Source organism: Capsicum annuum, chromosome 8, assembly GCF_002878395.1.
Source record: "Capsicum annuum cultivar UCD-10X-F1 chromosome 8, UCD10Xv1.1, whole genome shotgun sequence".
Lineage (NCBI taxonomy): Eukaryota > Viridiplantae > Streptophyta > Magnoliopsida > Solanales > Solanaceae > Capsicum > Capsicum annuum.
Window position 1 is genome coordinate 63,436,984 of NC_061118.1, and position 20,992 is coordinate 63,457,975.

Here is a 20,992-nt window from a genome sequence, read left to right on the forward strand (position 1 = left end):
ACCATCAGGCCTAACAAGGGACCTATCTGCCAACTGCAAAACAATAGTAGTGGGTTTGGGACTCCCAAGACCCATCTTCCGGTACCATGATGTGGGCATAAGATTGATGCTAGCCCCCAAATCACACAATCCATGAGCACTAATCTTTTGTCCAATGGTAATCTGAAAAGTGAATCTACCTAGATCCTTTAGCTTCATAGGTAATTTGTTTTGTATCTTGGATATGCACTCCTCAGTAAATGAAACTATAGCATATTCGGTCAACCGACTTTTAATTGCAATTATATCCTTAAAATATTTTGCATATTTTGGCACATTCTACAGAATATCAATAAGATACAGATTAATATGAACTTGCTTAAGAAAATCTAAGAACTTCTTATAACTAGCCTTCTCTTAATGCTTCCTTGCCCTTTGAGGAAAGGGAAAGGGGAGAGTTTTCTTCTCCATATGAATTTCATCACTTGCCGTTTTGTCCTTAACTTCTTTCTCTGCATTATCTTTAGAATTATCATCAGTGACTGTAGGACTCACCTGCTCCTGAACTGTCTCCTTGGTTTGCAGCCCACTCCTTATTGTAACCGCATTCACTTACTTAGGATTTACCTCTGTATCGCTGGTAATGCTCTTTGAGGTTTTATATTCTGTGCTACTGCAATTTGACCTAGTTGTAACTCTAGATTTCTAGTAAGAAATTGTTGACTCTTCAACGCCGCTGCAAACTGTACCTATTGAGCCTTTATTTCTGCTGCAAACTGTGCTTGTTGAGCCATAAACTGCTTCATTAACTCCATATTGTTAGCTTGAGTAGTTACCTGATTATTCTGAGCTGGCTATTGATTTGGGTTCACTGGTCCCTTGAACTGGTTTACATTCTGCGCCTGATTTTCACCACATGAGAAATTGGGATAGTTCCTCTAATAGGGATTATGTGTGTTCCCAAAATTCTGTTGACCCTAACCATTTGCATTTCCCATATGCTCACCATTTCCAAAAACCTCACACCAAGAATTTGTCATTTGGACTGCATTAGCTATGGCTGTTGTTTGGTAATGATGCGCCCAAATAACACCTCTATTACAAGAGCATAAATGGTCGTTGTCAAATATATAACCCAACTAGGTTGGGGTCGAATCCCACAGGGAATATTGTGCTAATTAAGTTATATGCAGATTAGTTGACTTTTAATCATTCGTTTCTATAAAACAAAAAGGGGAATTTGATTCAGTTCCCAAATTAATGGTTTCAGTTTGACAAGATGAGATGTGTGTAGTGGTATTCAAATGCAGAGAAATAGCAAGCTAGGGTTATGTCCACCTTGTAGTTTTCAATACTTTCTAACTATGGGCTTTACGAATTCATACATGTATCATACTTACAGATAAACATATTGTATTTAATAACATAATCCTAGTGTTTCTCAACCATCAAGGACTAATTCACTTTAGTTCTCTCGATTCAAAAGTGTTTACAGAAACAATATGAAATCTCCTAGTAGTTAATCCTGTTAAGGAATTAACATATGAAATAGGGGTTGGAAATCCTATTTTCTTGTCACTACTCTCTTTTCCGAACAATAACCTTTCTCTCGAACATCTTCTATGTTTGCAACCACGAGAATTCAAGATAAACGAAGAGAGTATGATGCAAAAAAATCAATGCATAATGAATTTAAAACCCAAAGTAATAGATTGTATGCTACAAGGCTTCCATAACCCTAACTAATAAACTTAGCTACTCATGAATAAAACGGGAATCACAAGAGAAATATTCATCATACTAAAAATTAAACAAAATCTTGGTGGAGAAGATAAAGTAGCGTTTCTCCCTTGGTGCCAAGCCATCACTCTCCTCTCTCAAAATAATACAAAATAATGAATAATGATAAAAATTCAGCATCAAGTCTTTTTAATAATCTTTTCTCTCATCTTTGCCTTCTAAGTCCCTGAACTAATTATAAATGATAAATTAGTCTTGGACATAGTTTCTAGACACCATATTTGGTCCAACAAGCTACTTTTCTCTTGTGTCATATGCCATCCGCATTTCATAGTCCCATTATGTCTCCATCTACCTTATTAATACCTAAAATCATGATAATCACATTGGTTAGCTCAATTACATAGAAGTAGAGTAAAAATATAAGAAACTAGGCTCTTTGTTCTCTAAACTTAGCTAAAATATGGGTAAGCTATGGTGCTTAGGCATATAAATACACCCAAGATCACCACCCCATACTTAAAGCTGTGTTTGTCCTCAAACAACATATCCATTTATGCATACTACACAAGTCTTAGCACCCACAAAGGAAAATAAGATGCTCAAATAGGCTCACACAACAATTATGAACAAGAAGTAGATTCATGAATCATTACTAGAGACAACCTACCCTCAAGAATAGACTCATTAAGTTGGCAAATTCATGCATACCGTTTAAGCAAATAAATCATATAAATTACACAACCTTTATCAACCATGCGCCCTCACAACAAGAAAGTTACCCATAATCACTCACTATCATGCAATTTCTAACAATATGGGTATAAGAATCAAGTTGCACTCGCTCTCACAAAGAATTATCAAATTACAACTGATGACCATATGCATGCCCTTAGTGTAATGCTCCACTAATATTAGAATGCTAAGATTAGGATCAAATAGGTCTTTTATGAGTTGTAATGCAGGCTAAAAGATGGGTAGGAACTATTTTACCAGAAATAGTGACTATCTTCCCTAAGCGCTTTAATACACTACATTATGCAACTAATACCAATTTCTAACAACCAATTTACACCACTTTCATCTATCCATATCTTTTGTTTTCACCCCATCCCATTAAACTCAATTAACAACACTATGGTGGAGTATGCAACCCTTTCAAATATTTTTTTTTGCACCCATTTCACATTATGCACTCCTATGATAGCCACTCTCAACTTAAGCAATTTGCCTTAGTTGAGGTGCACAGTGTCCAAGAAGGACCAGGGCTAAAACAGGTTCATTTTAACATGTCCGGGATAAAATTTGGAACATTTTCAACAATTTTTTCTAGTCCTAACCACATCAATTGCACACGCTAATAACTAAACTTTGGGGCATCAATTTCACCTTTTTCCTCTTATTGTCAAAATCCTAACTCAAATTGATTTTACATTAAAGTGCTTCGGAGCTTTTGGATCAAATTACGATCTATTAAAGAACGGATTAGGCTACAAATGAGGCTAACAAAGAATAAGCTAAAGGCTCAATAGGGCTAGCTAAGATAATGTACAAAGGTAGGTCAAAAGAAGGTATGAACAATGACTGTCAAAGAAATGCCTAAATCATCTCCTAAACTCACAATCTTTATTTCACTTTGCATACACACCAGGCAAGTTTTATCATCAATTGTAATAACGAATATACAACAGTCTTACACACTTATGGCACATGATCAACTCAATTAGGAGCATTATAGATTCTCAACCCAATAATTACATGAATTCAAATAAAATCAACAATCACAACAATAGTCACAACTAGAGCCTTGGTGTTTCAAACATAACGATCCATCACATACTTATGTTATAATGTCATATGATCCACAAGAATAGTTACATGCAATTAAATGAACAATTCTCTCTTAAGACGGTCATCATCCATCCATCATCGAGAAAAACACCTAATTATGACTAAGTAACTAACAAAATAAACAAAATAACTAATCTTATCCAGAAGTATACTAAGGAGAAGGTCCTATTTTCTTACAAAACAAGTAGTAAAGTAACCAGCCACCCCATACTCAAGCTAAACATTGTCCCCAGTGCACATAACAAGATAAAGAACTCGGTTAGTAGTACTCCTCATCCACATTAGGAGTCATGCCACCTGCATGGAGATCATCATTGGAGCCATTTTTCCTGTATTCATCACATCACACATGTTAGCCACACATAATAAAACTAACTACAATTAAGATGAAGATGGTGAATTCACCACCCCACACTTAATTTGTGAGTATGAACCGATTAAGTGTTATTATCGAGTACTCAGACTTCGCCGACATACACTTTGATATGGTACACCAACATTAGTCACAATATAATTAATTCACTTAAATTCCTCTAATTCTATTTGATTGAAGCACTTTTTGAACAAAATCATGCCGTACAACTTCAACCATATAAAGATATACAGAACACCATCACTTTTACACTATTTTCTCAACATTATGTTCAACACAGTAAGATGGAAACTACTGGTTACATAACTACCATGTTGGTTGTGAACAAGTCACTCACATGTACAAGCTCAAGTACTTCAACAATGGTGCTTATCTTCCCAAGATGTTCAAAATCCCTCTTTGACATAGGCATGTCAAGAATTTGATTCATAATCCTCAAGAAAACAATTAACTATAACAAAAGGTCATAATAACTAAGGGTTAAGAAAGTAAATCTTACCTTGAAGATGGAAGATTGAAAAAGGAAGGGGAAAATTCTTAAGATTGTTAAGCAAAGAGTAATCTTGAAGGAAAAATAGAATTATGAGAGAGCAATCTTGTACAGCTTAGGGATGAAATAAGGATGACTTTGGGCATTCATGGTGTGGATTCTATTAAAGAGTGAAATTTGGATCGAATTGACCCAATTAAAAGTTGGGTACTACGATAAATTGGGAAGGGTATGCGACTCTCAAAGGAAGGCAAATGTTTAAGTGTGCATCGTATAGGTCATCGCATAAGTGAAACAATGAGCATGTGCGTTACGGTTTGCGTCGCATATGTTATCGCACAAGGGTAATTGTGCGCCGTATAAGGTATCACACAAATTAGGTTAGGCGTTGCATAAGTAGTCGCATAAGTCAAATAGTGAAGGTGTGCGGTTGGGTGTGCGATACACAAGCCATCGCAAAGTTAAGGTGTGCGCCACATAAGGTATAACATACATGAGGGTGATCTTAAACGACGCCTTTGCCATGGCCTATGTAAACTTGGGCACCACAGACCCTGTAGTACACTTAAACTTAGACGCCATGCACCCCATTATTCATATAAAGCATTGAGAAAGGTTCGTACCGCGGGGGCTTCACCCCTGCACCCTCATCGAGGTCAGTGGTGGGCTTTAAGATCGGGCTTATCGGCCTGATCTCTATGCTACCACCACAGACCTCCTTGAAAATCACAAAGTAAAGTTGCACCACAAAACTTTAGGAGCGAATTAACGTAATTTGGGTCACAACTCTAACACGAATCATGACTCGAGTCTTAACATTTGACCACTCTAACTTACCTGAAATGTCACTGTTACTCCTAACTTACCACCATTGATATGGCTCAAATTTAAAACAAATTTGGTACCAATCACCTCCTTAGTACTTTATGCACCTACACTTTATAAAAAACAACTAACAATGATTAGAAGGATGGGTTGCCTCCCACCAAGCGTTGTAGTTTTGGTCGTGGCTTGACTCTTATTTTTTTATTATTATTTAACATGATAAAATAAAATAAAAATTATAGGTTGTCTCCCATGCAGTGCCTAATTTAACATCACGGCATGACTCAATTATCTTGACTACTCAGACTTCATCAAGATACATCGATGATACCATTTGTACCTTATTTGTTGGATCAAGGAAATGCTTTATTCCTATTCCAGCCACTTTAAAGTCACTCACATCCTTGCTTGCAAGTTTAACTACATCATCTATGGTCTCCACAACAGACCTATCCTTAATTGGTACACCTCGCTCATCTTCATAGAATACATCGACAATTGAAAAGGCACTCATCTCCTTTTGTTATTTCATAGATTTACATACTTCAAAACTAACCTTTTTCCCATTGAGACTAAATTTTAACTCATTCAACTCCAGATCAACTAACACTCTCCCAATTTCTAAGAATAGCCTTCCCAAAATTATGGGTACTTCAAAGTCCACTTCTTAATCAAGAATTATAAAGTTGACAGGAAATATAAAATTGGCCACCTTTACAAGTACATCATGTAGAATCCCAATCGAACTTTTCACCAATTTTAAGTCAGATATTTGAGGGTGTAGGGTCTCCCAAACCCAACTTCTTATAAATAGATAGTGGCATCAGATTGATACTAGCTCCCAGATCGCATAAGGCCTTAGCAAAATCCAAAGACCCAATCATACAAGGGATGGTGAATACTCCTAGGTCTGCCTTCTTCTGCACCAGTGACCTTGTAGAAATAGCACTATAATGATGAAGATTATCCATTGATTCATAGATTACCGCTCTTTTCTTTATCACAAGATCTTTCATAAACTTAGCATAGTCGGGCATATATTCCAGTGCTTCAACTAAAGGCACGTTCACTGTTAATTGCTTCAACATAGCCATGAATTTGTTAAACTTGCCTTCATATTTTTTCTTCTTTAAACATTGTGGAAATGGGGGTGGTGGCCTTCGGATTTCAACTGGAGCAACTTTTACCTCCTTTCTTATGCTTTGCTCCACATCACTAACATGCTTTGGCTTAGGCGGTTATTCCACTTCCGCACTCTTATTTTTGAACATCCCAACTCCACAAAAACCACTAAATATTCATCAACCATCTCCCAATATATTTCAACAGCATCAGTATAAGAGAATACTCCTAATCCTGGACTAGATAACATCTTACCGCTCCTAGTGGTAATGGCTATACATGATCCATCAGTCCTTGGATTCTGAACTGTATCACTTGGTAGAGTCCTATTATATCTTTGGTTGAATACTTTGGATAATTGGCTCATCTGCTGCTCCAATTATTTAATAGCAGTTGAGTGGGAATTTACTAGTTGACTCATGAAAGATATGTCACTCTTCATAGTAGTCACCCCAGAATTTGTCGCCTCAACTCCTTTTAATAGTTTCTCCATCATGTCCTCCATGGATATTTTACTCCTATCACTTTTATTCTTCCAATATCCTTGATGGTTCCAACCTTGGTTTCCTTGACCATTGGTTCGAAAACCCCCTGGTTTTGCAAATAGTTAGCCTCTTCCTCAGTGTTTAATTCAACACCCTTACGGTGAGACCCCACAGCTTTTACCTTTTCTACATTTCCTGATAGAAAATATTTCATGAACAGATCCATCTGGGTTTTCATGTGAGCCATATCCTGATCACGCTTCTCTTCTCTCCTACGCGGCTCTGCTAATATTATACTAGACCCAGTATTATTTGCTACCACAGAATCTCTAGTATGACAAGCTCTACTTGTCTTAGTCATTCTTTCTAACATGTTAGTAACCTCAGTAAAGGTGAGCTCTATTAAAGCTCTTCCTGCAACATTATCCACTATTGGCTTTGTAAGTGAGTTCAAAGCTCTGTAGAATATTTCCATCAAGTGTTCACCAGTTATCTTATGGCTTGGGCATTGAGTCAAGTTCTTTTTAAACCTCGCCCAAGTCTCATGCCAAGCTTCATTAGCCAATTGCCTAAAGTTTCTGATGTCATCCCTCAATTGTAACATTCTGGAGGGCGGAAAGAACCTTCTAGGAAAGCTCTTTTTAATTGCCTCCAATTTGTTATAGAATCAGGAATTAACTTATTCAACCACATAGTTGCCTCTCTAGACAGAGACAGTGGGAACAATCTTAAACTAATAGAATTTGTCCCACTCCAGGATTATCAAATGACTTACAAATACTGATGAAATTCACCAAATATAGATTTGGATCATCACCAGGTAATCCACTAAAGAGTCCTTTCAGATTCAGTAGCTGGATTAGTATTGGTGATGTTGAATTTCACCCCAGGAGCTAGTGGTGGTAGAATGATTACCCCTGTTGATCTGGTTCCATTTAAATCATCATCATCATTGTCAATATCAAACTACACAGCTTGGCAGTCTAGTCTTTTTCTGAATGGACAATTTCGATTTACAGGTACAACTACCCCTGTTGCATGCCTTCTATTAGCTGGGTCAATTAAATCATCATCTCCTAGGTGCTCTTCAAATGGATTAGGTACCCGACCTGGGTTATCTAAATTCTATTGATTTAATTATGCATTAGCCAAAGCGGCTAATCTTTCAGTTTTTTGTTGGTTAGCTATTCTTTCAATGAGATTAGGTTCAAGATTGAAGGGTAATAATGGTTCTCCTGAACATTTGGTTTATGGCATAAAAAACAATTCTGCATCAAGCCTTTTTAATAATCTTTTCTCTCATATTTGCCTTATAAGTCCCTGAACTAATTATAAATGACAAATTAGTCTTGAACATAGTTTCTAGGTGCCACATTTGGTCCAACAAGCTATTTTCCTCTTGTGTCATATGCCATCTGCATTCCATAGTCCCATTATGTCTCCATCTACCTCATTAATACCTAAAATCATGCGAATCACATTGGTTAGCTCAATTACATAGAAGTAGAGTAAAAATATAAGAAACTAGACACTTTGTTCTCCAAACTTAGCTAAAATATAGGTAAGATATGATGCTTAGGCGTATAAATACACACAAGATCATGTAACTCCCAGCTTTAGGTTATTAAGCTGAGTAATCATATGATTTTGCATGGCTGCAATCTGTGCTTATAATGCAGTGAACTGGTCTACCTCCAATACCCCTACAACCTTCCTAGGAGTACTCCTTGAATCAGCATGCCAGTCAAGATTCCTTTGTTAAATTCGATTCTGCAGTGTGCATAATTTTTCATATATCTTCTCAAGAGCCTGTCCACCTGCTGTTGAATCCAAGAGAATCTTCATGTGTGGCTCCAATCCCTCAACAAAAGTATGAACAAGAACATCATTGAAATGATGATGGTGAGGTCAATTTTTGAGCATACCCTTAAATCTCTCCCAAGCTTGGTAGAGATTCTCTCATTCTTTCTGTCTAAAACTCAAGATCTCACTCTTCAAGCATGCAGTCTTCCCTAATAGAAAGAATCGAATAAGAAACTTTTGAGATAGATCTTCCCATGAAGTGATGGAGAGTGGTGGTTAACATGTAACCACCTTTTTCCTTCCCCTATTAGAGAGAAAGAGAAGAGTGTCAATCTGACATAATCAGAACTCACCCCTTCAGGAATGTAAGTATCGCTAATTTCCAAGAAAGTCTGTATGTGCTGTTGTAAATCTTCGTGTGAAAGGCCATGGAATAGCCCCATTGAATTCAGTAATTGCACTATATTCTGCTTCAATTCAAATTGACCACCTACTTTGGGCTTGCAAATAATGTTCGTCATATGGTTTGTGAGTGGGATTTCCACTTCACGAATAGGTCTAGCAGCTGGTTGAGCAGGAATAACTGTAATAACAAGAGGTGGGACATTTTCGGCATTTGGATCGACTGGCTCATTTCTTTGTTCAGCCATTCTTCGTCTTTGTTGAAAGATTGTTTCTGGTTCTACAAAAGGCTCTACCAATTCTTTATCTCTCACCAGTCTTTTCTTCAACTAAACCTGCAAAAATTCAGCCACTAAGATCAAGTTGTTAACACTTAAACTTAATATCAAAAATAAAAATTTTAGCAATTTACTAATTAGATTAGACCCCGGCAATGACGCCAAAAACTTGTTGTGACTCAGACGCACATGCAAGTTCACATGATCGTACAAGTAATACAGTGATTTAGACAATTAGATATCATTCACACGAGGACTACGCAGTTAGAAATTTAACCAACTTTTAGTTTTAGACACTGAGTATTAAGTGTTGTAAAGTATCAAGATGATTTTGAAATTGAGAAAAAAATGTAAATTATTAAACAAGAAATAAAAGTTTATCACTAGAGCATATCAAGCAACGGTTGTAAATAATAATGATAAGAATTCCAAGGTTGAGGCTTTTCAAACTATTATACAAATATCTATTCTTATAGTAGTCTAATTGGTTATCGGGTTGTTGGTTCTCAAGGTTTAGGCTATGATTTTGGTCTCCTGACCTCAAATATTTTATCTATTAAATATTGCAGTTACCACTCCCGCAGAGATACAATAATTTTTCTAGATTCATAAAGTAATCTTCTTGCAATTGAACCAAAGCATGTTCGTAGAGCAGCCCTACATGTTCCTAGGGGCAAAAGGAGGTTTGAATCTAAAGTTATGGTTAAAACAGGGAGAAAATGGTATTCTCAGCACAAAGAGTCAAAATATTCAGCCGATCAATTCATTAATAGGGCAAGCTTGATGAAAGAATATCCATCCATGGTGCGGAGGATTGAGGTGCAACATATGAATTTTCTCTTTGAGCAGTCAGGTAAATGCAACTGAAGCCTAGTGAGGGAGATTTACACGAATTGGAACCCAAAAGATTCTAAGGTTTAGGTACGTGGTCATGTGATCATTTTTACTGCTAATACTATTAATGAGATACTAGGTACACCCTTTGTAGATTTGGAGCCACTGAAGAGAATGATTATTGAGCCACCATATCAGCACATCCATCATCTTCTTTACGGCACTTGTTCGACGGTGAGATGGATTTGCCTCAAAGAAGGTGGTACACATGTGTCACTCCCATTTGCTCATTTGAATAAAGAGGCTCATTTATGGGCCAGAATATCATTTATACCTGTCTTGTTCATGGTATGCATTTGACAAAAGTGACTCGTGATAGGGTATGTATTATCTATGCTTTGATGCATGAAGATATAGATGTGAATGTGGGTGCTATTATTTTTTCTGTGATGAGGAAGGCCTAATTTTTTAGGGGTCATAGATATGGGTTCGGTGGGTTGCTGACTAGATTTTTGAGGTAACAAGAAGTGCCCGAGAAGGAGGTGGATTATATACCACCTATTAGTGATAGGACATTAGATATTAATTACTCCAAGGGACCAGCTCCTCATGGTATGAATTTGACTATGCCCGAGCGTCAAGCTCGAAATGATGAGATCATAGTGCGTATGTATAGGCTAACTTTGTTGCAGCTGAAGACTGGGGGCGTCCAGCCACCCAATAGGATATTCATACGGTTGAGTTGGACTACCCACTAGGACCTCATGCTCGGACTATGCTGCAAATTGGCTCAGATTTTGATGAGCCATTGGATGATGACGTCCCCCCGGATGAGGAGAGGCGCATAGGTTATTCCGATGATGAGTATGTGTATGAGGAGCAATTATATAATGGTGATTTAGGTGATGAATTTGGCAAAGATGATGATACTGATAATGATGTGATGAGGTTAGTGACATTTTACTGAGCAGGGAGTACGATGCCACACTGCCTTATTCTTATTGCTAGCTTGAGCAGTTACCTGATTATTCTAAGATAGTTGTTGATTTGGTTGCACTGGTCCCTTGAACTGGTTTGCATTCTGCGCCTAATTTCCACCCCATGAGAAATTGGGATGGTTTCTCCAATTGGGATTATATGTGTTCCCAAAATTTTTTTGACCCTGACGATTTTCATTTCCCACGTAGTTGACAGAATTCAAATAGGCCATATAAGTGTCTGCTACATGTTCACCACTTTCACAAACCTCACACCAAGAATTCGTCGTTTGGATTGCATTAGCTGTGGGTGCTGTTTGTGTAACGCCCAACTTTATGTTATTAAGCTGAGTAATTATATGATTTTGTATGGATACAATTTATGCTTGTAATGCAGTGAATTGGTCTACCTCCAATACCCCTGCAACCATCCTAGGAGTACTTCTTGAATCAGCATGCTAGTCAGGATTCCCTTGTGAAATCCGATTCACTCAAGATCCTGTCCACCTACTATTGAATGCAAGAGAATCTTCGTGTGTGGCTCCAATCCATTAATGAAAGTATGAACAAGAACATCATTAGAGTGATGATGGTGAGGGCAATTTTTGAGCATACCCTTAAATCTCTCCAAGCTTGGTAGATATTCTCTCCTTTTATCTTCTGAAACTCAAGATCTCACTCCTCAAGCGTGCAGTCTTCCTGGATGGAAAGAATCAAATAAGAAACTTCTGAGCTAAATCTTCCCATGAAGTAATGGAGAGTTGTGGTTCAACACGTACCTACCTTTTTGCTTCCCTCATTAGAGAGAAAGGAAAGAGTGTCAATCTGATATAATCAAAACTTACCCCTTCAAGAATGTAAGTATCGCTTATTTCCAAGAAGGTCTGTATGTGCTGCTGCGGATCTTCGTGTGAAAGGCCATGAAATTGCCCCGCTAAATTCAGCAATTTCACTATATTCTGCTTTAATTCAAATCGACTACCTGGTTTGGATTTTGAATATTGTTCATCACATGGCTCGTAAGTGGGATTGCCACTTCACAAATAGGTATAGCTGCTGGTTGAGCAGGAATAACTAAAATAACTTGAGGCGGGACATTTCCGGCATTTGGATCGACTGGCTCATTTCTTTGTTCAGCCATTCTTCTCCTTTGCTGAAAGATTTGTTCTGGTTCTTCAAAAGGCTATACCAATTCTTTATCATTCGCCAGTCCTTTATTCAACTAAACCTGCAAAAATTCAGCTGCTAGGATCAAGTTGTTAACACTTAAACTTAATATCAAAAACCAAAATTTAGCAATTTACTAATTAGATTAGTCCCCAGCAATGGCGCCAAACACTTGTTGCGACTCAGACGCACACGCAAGTGTACATGATCGTACAAGTAATATAGTGATTTAGAAAATCACATATCATTCCCACGAGGACTAAGCCGCTAGAAATTTAACCAACTTTTAGTTTTAGACACTGAGTATTAAGTGTTGTAAAGTATCAAGATGATTTTGAAATTAAGAATAAAAATTTAAATTAATAAACAAGAAATAAAAGTTTATGACTAGAGCAAAGCAAGAAACGGCTGTAAACAATAATGATAAATATTCCAGGGTTGAGGCTTTTCGAACTATCATACAAATCTCTATTCTTATAGTAGTCTAATTGGTTATACGGTTGTTGGTTCACAAGGTTTAGGCTACAATTCTGGTCTCCTGACCTCAAATCTTCTATCTATTGAATATTTTAGCTACAACTCCCGCAGAGATATATTAATTCTTCTAGCTTCATAAAGTAATCTTCTTGCAATTGAACCAAACAAGGTTTCTAGGTATATCCCTATCCTAGATGATAATTCACACCCTTTATTTTATAAAAGGGTAAGAGCCTTGCTCCTTAATTTCTTCATTCTACCCCACGATTCTCCTCCAGAATTCACATAGAAATATAGATTTATTCTAATGGTGGACACTCATTAAAATATTAAGCTCAAGAAATTAAGAACAACCCAGATGATAATCTACAAAGAAACTACTATAAAAAATATCAAAGAGTAATCATGTTCTTGGCCTCAACCCTAGAACAAGGGTGTTTAGCCACTCATGTTTGAGTTAAACATAAAAATAAGTATTTAATCATACCCAAAATAAATCTTGAAGTAAAGAAATTCAAAAGAAATAATAAGAACCCTAAAAGAAAGAATTCTATACTTTTTCATTGATGTTATGCTTACTCCCTCGCTCATTGGAATTGTGCTCACGTGTTCCTTTTATACTTGAGAAAATTTCACCAGATCTAAAGCCTTGACACGAAGCATCGCTAACTGCGTCAATCCAGCCAACGCGTTGAGTCAACATCACGTTGATGCACAGTAATTTGTCTTTGAAAATCTGGCTATGTCCTATTTCTTCAACACACGATGCAACGCATCGACATCGCGTCGTGTCACTAGAATTGTCTCCTCAAAATCTGACTAAGTCTCAAAACTTTACACCTCGACGCGACATATTGACATCGCGCCGATGCACTGGAAGTTGCTCATAAAATTTGGGTTAAGGCACAAAACTTACGCATTGACGCATCGTGTTAACATTGCATCGATGGACTGGAAGTTTCTCTTAGAATTTTGGCTACGACAAAACTTTTGCCAGTCAACGCGATTCGTAGATTTAGCATCCCATCACTGGAATTTTTCTCCATTTCTTTTCTTAATTCTCGTACTTCCTCAGCTCCTTTCTTTTATCCTTTCTCTTATGCATCTACACATATTTTTGGACTTGATCAACATGGTCTTTCATATCTTTATGCTATATATCCAATTTTCATCCAAATCCATGGGAAATCTACCCTGTATTTCTAATCACATCGGTTCGCCACGAAATGCAATTTAGCTCATAATTCAATATAATTATCACAATATTTTTTCTTAAAACAAGTCCAAATGTGGGTGAATGGTGGTGTTTGGACATATAAATACACCCAAAATCAGTAGTCTATACACATTCTAAGCGAACCGTATTTCCTATGCACAAAAATGACTGGTGCACCCCACGGGGAAATGCTGGGTCTAATGAACCCTTTGTCGAAAAGGTCTTTTAACTATTCTTTTAACTCTTTAAGTTCAGCTGGTGTCATTCTGTATGACAGAATAGATATAGGCTGAATGTCTGGAAGAAGGTCTATTCCGAAGTCAATTTCCTTTTCGGGAGGAACTCCAGGAAGATCTTCAGGAAACACATCTAAGAATTCATTTACTACTGGAACTGACTCAAGACTGGGAGTCTCTGAACTAGAATTGTTGACTCGTACAAGATGATAGACACATCCCTTGGATATTATTTTTCTCGCTCTAAGGTATGAAATCAACTGAACCTTAAGCGTTGTGGTACTACCCCTCCATTCAAGGACTGGTTCATATGGAAACTAAAATGAACTATTCTATTTTTACATTTAATTGAGGCATAGCATGAATAGAGCCAATCCATGCAGAGAATGATGTCAAAATCTGTCATCTCTAATTCTACTAAGTCTGCTGAAGTGACTTTCTGAGATATCATAATCGGACAGTTCCTGTATACCCATCGGGCTATGATAGATTTACCCGCTAGGGTAGAAACTGAGAAAGGCTCTGCTAGGATTTGTGGATTGACTCCGAAGTTAATGGCTATATAAAGAGTTACGAAAGATAAAAAAGCTCCTAGATCTAGCAAGGCTTAAACATGTAAATAGAAGATCTATAACGTACCAGTGATCACATCAGGAGAATTTTCCTGATATTGTATGAACTAAAGTGCATAAAGCCTATTTTGGTGTTGCCCACTGGTGGCACTGGAAGCGGCACCCTACTGATTTAAGACTAAGATGAAGGATGATTATACTGACCCTGAGAACCTGACTGAGGAAAATCACTGACTCTGTGGCCTGGCTTGCCACACCCAAAACAAACATCACTGCTAGCTCTGCAGATACTTTGATGGTTTTTACCACATGTCTAACAAAGTGGATTTGTTCGAGCACTCCTGACACTACCCTGAGATTTTGAGCCTGGCGCCCTATCTTTGTTACCATTTCTGAACTTAGGGATTAGAGTACTGGCTAAAGATGGAGCTAGAACTGAAGACTTTGGACGAAGCTAGGAACGATTACCGCTCTCTGACTTAGGCTGATTGAAATTAAAGCTACCTGTTCTAGCTCTCTTGTTCTGCCTCTCTCCCTCTCTTTATTATTAGCCAATTCTATTTGCTGAGCATGGACCATGAGCCTGGATATGTCCATCTCCTTAATGAACATCTCAGTTCTGCACTCCTTCGTCATACTATCTGACACCCCAGATATGAACTTGCTCATTCTGGACCTACTGTCTACTACTACATGGGGAGCATATCTGGCTAACTGAGTAAACTTGAGGGAATACTCTTTAACACTCATATTGCCTTGCCTATTTATGAACTCTAACGCCTTGGCTTCTGTTATCTCTAAGGGAAAAATCTATCTAGAAAAGCAGTAGGAAACTCTTCCCTCTCTATGGGCTCTGCATCTGTGCCCATGTTTACCTTTCACTGCTTAAACCACGTATGAGCTACATCTTGTAGCTGATAGGCAGCTAACACAGTACTCTCATTGGAAGTCACTCCCATAATATCTATGACTTTCTGAATCTAATCGAGGAACTCCTGTGGATCATCTTCTCATTTAGATCCTGAGAATGGGGGAGGATTCATTTGGGTAAAGTCCCAAATCTTGGATGCAGCAGTATTGGCCAGTAGGTTGGCCTGAACAACAGCTGGCCATTCATTCTGAGCTGTTATGGAATTGGTTAGAGTAGTGAATCCAGCTTTGAATTCTACATGGAAGACATGCTGCTCCAGGGGATCTGACTGAACGGGCTGAGGTGCTGACTAATTTCCGATCCTTCTTCCATTAGTCTTTTTGGGAGGCATGTTCTATAAATGGAAGGAAGAAATAAATTAGACTGAGAGTTTAACTTGAGCTCCTGCTTACTCACACGACATGAATACTGAAAGAAGGGAAGCTTTTTCTAAAACATCTCATAGCCTCCTGTCTATAAGTGTGGCACGCTATACACCCATGCACAAGACTTTACTTGATGCGGCTTTCAGCGAACACCCGTCAAACAAAGGATGACTAACCCATGTTGTTCATTCAATTTGCCTGCTTCTCTATTAGGAAAATCTTCGACATTTTCCCTAAAGTCTCCCCCGTGTTGCATCCCAAAAACATCGTGCACCATTTCTGTCATCCTAGTATCTTGATATTCATTATGCCCTACAGACCTACTTAGATCAAATTGATTAAACTAATTAGATCAAGTCACAAAAAGTTCACACTTCAAGTACCTAAATTCCAAATGAAAAAGTACCTACATAATAATCAATTTCAAGTGACTAAGTCACATCCCAAGTCACTAAACTTAACTACATTCAAAATAAAAAATTCACCTTTAAAGTACCTACACTTAATAAATTTCAAGTGACTAAGTCGCCTACCAAGTTACCAAACTTAACTACATTCAAAACAAAAAATTCACATTTAAAGTACCTACACTTAGTAAATTTCAACTCACTAAGCCATCACTCAAGCAACCAAACTCAAACACATTCAAAACAAAAATTCACCTTTGAAGTACCTACACTTAATCAATTTCAAGTAACTAAGTCACCTCCCAAGTCACCAAATTTAATTACATTAAAAACAAAAAATTCACCTTTAAAGTACCTACACTTAGTAAATTTTAACTCACTAAGTCATCACTCAAGTCACCAAACTAAAATACATTCAAAACAAAAATTCACCTTTAAAGTACATACACTTAATCAATTTCAAGTGACTAAATCACCTCTCATGTCACCAAACTTAACTACATTCAAAATAAAAAAAATTCACCTTTAAAGTACCTACACTTGGTAAATTTCAACTCTCTAAGTCACCTCCTAAAATAACAAACTAAACCACATTCAAAACAACAATTCACCTTTAAAGTACCTACACTTAATTAATTTCAAGTGACTAAGTCACCTCCCAAGTCACCAAATTTAACTACATTCAAAACGAAAAATTCACCTTTAAAGTACCTACACTTAGTAAATTTCAACTCACTAAGTCATCACCCAAGTCACCAAAGTAAACCACATTCAAAATAAAAATTCACCTTTAAAGTACCTACACTTAATCAATTTCAAGTGATTAAGTCACCTCCGAAGTCACCAAACTTAATTACATTCAAAAATAAAAATTCACCTTTAAAGTACCTACACTTAATCAATTTCAGGTGACTAAGTCACCTACCAAGTCACCAAACTTAACTACATTCAAAACAAAAAATTCACCTTTAAAGTACCTACACTTAGTAAATTTCAACTCACTAAGTCACCTCCTTAAACAACAAACTAAATCAAATTCAAAACAAAAATTCACCTTTAAAATACCTACTCTTAATCAATTTCAAGTGGCTAAGTCACCTACCAAGTCACCAAACTTAACTACATTCAAAATAAAAAATTCATCTTTAAAGTACCTGAACTTAGTAAATTTCAACTCACTAAGTCATCACCCAAGTCACCAAAGTAAACCACATTCAAAACAAAAATTTACCTTTAAAATACCTACTCTTAATCAATTTCAAGTGACTAAGTCACCTCCCAAGTCACCAAACTTAATTACATTCAAAAACAAAAAATCAACTTTAAAGTACCTACAGTTAATCAATTTCAAGTGACTAAGTTACCTACCAAGCCACCAAACTTAACTTCATTCAAAATAAAAAATTTATCTTTAAAGTTCCTATACTTAGTAAATTTCAACTCACTAAGTCATCACCCAAGTCACCAAACTAAACCACATTCAAAAAAAAAAATTCACCTTTCAAGTACCTACACTTAATCAATTTCAAGTGACCTTGTCACCTCACAAGTTACCATACTAAACTACATTCAAAATAAAAATTTCTATTTTAAGTATCTAAACTTCAACATTTTCCAAGTCACTAAGTCACCTCCTAAAACAACAAACTAAACTACCTTCAAAATGATAAATTCACATTTCAAGTACGTACACTTAATCAATTTCAACTTACTAAGTCACCACCCAAGTCACCAAACTAAACCACATTCAAAATTATCAAGCATAGCAAAATTCACAATAAAAAGTTCACAATTCATGTACGCTTCAACAAAATTCAAAATAAAAGTTGACCTTCAAGCTAAGTAACTACACTTATTCACTTTCAAGCAACATATTCATTTATAGTATGATAAGTCAAACAATTGAACAAGTGTAACAAAGCAAATAAGTAGAGGCGTCGCATGATCCTCTCACACCATATAATTATCACAAAATTCCTATGGCTTTCAAAGCCTTCTACAGCGAACAATCTCAAACTAAACTACATTTAAAGACTTCATTAAAAGAAAATAGAGAGAAATCAGCTTACTTTTTATTGACATAAATTAAAGTAAAAGAGATAAACGGTCACCGAAAAAATAGCAAAGCAATCCTTTTCCCGAATTCGAATTCTGTCAAACAGTAAAATTATTAGAAAGAAAAATCTTTCTCTTAAATAATTGCAACAATTTAGTAAAGGAATAGGAATAAGATACCCCCCCCCCCCCCCCCAAAAAAAATCAAAAAGGAATAGTAAAAATGATACTGAATTATCAAAAATAGAGCTAAGGTCTTGCTCAATCTTTTCTTAAAGATTCAATCTTTTAGCACAAGTCGACCAAATAAGAGATCTCAACAATTACTAGTAGCATAAACAAGAAAAAATCCAATTCATAAATAAGAAAAAAAATAAAAATTTTTACCAAAATATAAGCATTAGGTTTGGTTAATGTCTTATAGATGAATCAAGAAAATGAAACTAACAAGATCCAATCTCAACAACTACATAGCCAAGAAAAAAGGAAAACCCCAATTCATAAATTCAAACACATAAAGAAAAAGACATGTACTACATAAACCCATATACATAAAGAGAACAACTCACAAGTTGGAGTCGCCGGAGAAGATGGTCGAGCTGTTGGCGCCGTCGCCGTCGCCGAATCGCAATGTGTGTGTTGTATGTGTTTATGTATTAAAATATGTGTTTGGTGGATTTTTTGTGTGTTCCTGTGTTTGGACGGGTATTTTGTGTATGTTTTGTGTGTGTTTTATGTATTATTTTGTAGTACGGGTCGGCTTGGGTTAATAATTAAATATTTTTTTTAATTATTACGAAAACCGACCACATGTGGTCAGTTTTTAAAAAATTATTTTTGAAATTAAAGTTTAATAAATTAAAATTAATAAATTAATAATTACAATATAAGTTAATATATTAAAATTAATTTTTAACAAATTAAATTTTTAATAAATTCAATAATATTTATAACAACATCCAATTAATTTAATTCAATTCGTATATATATAAATAAGATAAGTAGTTATTTTATCATCACATTAACACGAGCAGTATATTTCCTCAATCGTATAATAATATCAATGAATTTTATAAATTACGATAAATTTTTGGTTAATTATCTTTTAAATACGATATTATATATATATACCTCGTAATACTAGTCTTACGTTATTACAACTTCAATAACATACACGTGTCTTCACTGACCCAAAATAGTATATCTATTTCCTCAATAGTATGATATATAGCAACTTCATTCAAAATATTTTGATATATAGATTTAGTTATCTAGCTTTCGATTAATGCAAACGTCACTACATGAGATATACTGTCACGACCCGAACCGAGGCCCTGGCCATACCGGACATCCCGAACCATGAAGGCCCGAGTGCCCTATTCTATCTGGTAATCATACACTATGTTCATACAAAATAAAGAAATGCGGAAGATTAATAAACGGTAATATAGTCGCTTAATTTAATTCAAGATAACATACCAACATGGAGTTCATGAATCCTAATAACACTTAACAACTTTTTGAGAAATCACTAACAAACAGATAAGCAACATCATGTCTAAATCATATTCTAAAACTGGGACAAGGCCCCCAATAGACCACATCAGGAGAAACAATAGAAATTTACACAATAGGCCTTCTGGAATAGAGAAGGCTCACCAACTGCTATCTTTAACATGAATCGATTTACTGCTGGATAGGGCCACGGGACTGTGCCTCAGATCCTGAGATATAGGGGGTCAATACATATGTACTGGTATGTGAAACAACTCAAAATAACAAGTTTTTAATACAAAATAATTTAGAGCATTTATCGACACATTACACATAATTTCATAAAACACATGGGAATTTTTCAAAATTTTCAAATGCTTCCCTTGAAATCATGACTCACGCTTTATCTTAATTCTAAGATAGATGGTACACCCTACAATTTTACAATCCCACGGGCTATATGGAATCTGCCCTTAGCTAGGCATCCAAGCCCCCAATCCAAGTATGTCGTATGAATTGGGGTCCTAATTTATATACTAGTATACCAAAGTTTTAAGGACAAGTATACATTGGCCTTAGGCAATCATATCATCTGAGTCGGCAAACTCGGTTTCCGGCGATGAGCCCTTGCAGTCAAACGCTTTCTTTGGGTAACCATCTACCTCTCTTTAGGCCCAATTTTAGTTCTTTAAAACCATTGTCATACAGTCAAAACATTCATCATTTATTCTGTTAGGGGCATACTATCATCGGGTATCGTCATACCCTGACTTGTAAGTCAATATCATACCAAATTCATAGCCCATCACATTCAAAACATGCATATAACCACCCAAGATTCATAACATCACAATAAAGTCATCACTTCGAAATTTCAAGACACTTAAGCATTCATCCTCTCTTTGCAAGATTC

General features: G+C 36.3%; 2 non-coding genes across 2 annotated transcripts; both read left to right on the forward strand.

Annotated features, from left to right (window-relative positions):
- Positions 1-8,759: 8,759 nt before the first annotated feature.
- Positions 8,760-8,866, forward strand: LOC124886944. Its single transcript, XR_007044340.1, has one exon. It is a non-coding gene; the product is annotated as a small nucleolar RNA R71 (small nucleolar RNA).
- Positions 8,867-11,743: 2,877 nt separating this feature from the next.
- On the forward strand, positions 11,744-11,848 carry LOC124886819. Its single transcript, XR_007044226.1, has one exon. It is a non-coding gene; the product is annotated as a small nucleolar RNA R71 (small nucleolar RNA).
- Positions 11,849-20,992: the final 9,144 nt, after the last annotated feature.